This window comes from Branchiostoma belcheri, unplaced genomic scaffold (assembly GCF_001625305.1).
Source record: "Branchiostoma belcheri isolate BF01 breed outbred unplaced genomic scaffold, Haploidv18h27 scaffold29, whole genome shotgun sequence".
NCBI classification, from domain to species: domain Eukaryota; kingdom Metazoa; phylum Chordata; class Leptocardii; order Amphioxiformes; family Branchiostomatidae; genus Branchiostoma; species Branchiostoma belcheri.
In genome coordinates this window covers 3,118,299-3,119,858 of record NW_017803898.1, presented here as the reverse complement: position 1 = coordinate 3,119,858, position 1,560 = coordinate 3,118,299, and positions in this window count along the sequence as shown.

The following is a 1,560-nucleotide window of genomic DNA, read 5'->3' as shown; positions in this document are numbered from 1 at the left end:
AGACTGACTCTGTCCTGTTCTGATCATCACCACTGGCCATTTCAGTAGGTGTGGTGTACAGAGTATTTAGTTGCGAGGCAGTCGGCACTGTGCCATAAGACAGATTTCTAGTGTCCAGGGACTGGCCCTGCCCTGTCTGATCATCACCACTGGTCATTACAGTATATGTGGTGTTGGGTTTGAGTAGGGACTGATACCCACACTTCCCTGACTGGTTATCACCGCTGGCCATTACAGTAGCTGTGGTGTTTGTGTTGGTTTCAGTGATGGTCTGAGACTGACCCTGTCCTGTCTGATCATGATCACTGGTCATTACAGTAGCTGTGGTGTTTGTGCTGGATTCAGTGATGGCCTGAGACTGACCCTGCCCTGCCTGATCTTGGTTGCTTTCAATATTTCCATACTGGTTACCATCACCACTCGTAGCTGTGGTGTTGTTGCCACTAACAACAACATTGGGATTCAGCCCTAAAGGAGGACGCCTGATATTTATCTTGTTCCACACTGTTAAAATGATGGCACCAATCAGCACAGTTCCAGCTACTGAACCACAGACTAAGCCGATGAGAACACGTAGGGGGCAAACTGGGAGCAGACTCGGGGATTTGTTTGAAGTGACTGCAAGTGGTGTATTTCGTGTTGCTCTTGTTTTGTTTGAAGTGACTGCAATGGGTGTATTTAGTGTTGCTTTTGTTTTGTTCTTGTTTTCTGCAGTTGCTGTTGAGCCAGCATTGCGCGTAAAGAACCAGTGATAGTGAGAGGTGACGGTGGTAGTTGTTGGGGAAACGGTTGGCTCTTTACAAATAATATCTTTAGGATCAATATCTGTAAGTTTTCTACCTCGATGTTTGGGGGGCTGGGAACATGTTATCTGGCTGAACTTACTTGCAGGAATTTTCGTGATATTCAGCCTGAAAGGAGCCATCTTACAGTCACACTGAAATGGGTTAAATGTAAGGTTTATGGTACGAATAGATGGCAACAAGCTAAAAGCTGAGGGGAGAATGACAGACAATCGGTTTCTCTGGAGGTCAATAACTTGGAGCTGTGGCAGATTTTCGAATGCGTTAGGCTGGATGGTAGTTATCCGGTTGCAGTGCAGCTTCAACTCTTGTAGTTGGGAAAGATTTGCAAATGTACCGGTTGGAATCATTGCTATCTGGTTGTCGTGGAGGTGCAATTTTTGTAGCCCGGTTAGATTTTGGAATGTTTCCGCTGTAATGTTTGCTAACTGGTTGTCCTCCAGCCAGAGCTCTTTTAGTCGGGGCAGATTTACAAATGTACCAGAAGGAATTGTTCTTATCGTGCTATTCTTCAGGAACAACCTCTCCAGTCGGGGTAGATTTGCAAGTGTACCAGCCTGCAGTATCTTGCTGTGGTACAGCTGCAGCTCTTCTAGTAGGGGTAAATTGTGAAATGCACCAGGCTGGATCATTCTTATCGGGTTGTTAAACAGGGACAAATTTTTTAGTCTGGGTAGATTTTGAAATGTCCCTGCTTGAATCATTGTTATCTTGTTTTTACCCAGGAACAACTCTTGTAGTCTGGGTAGATCATGAA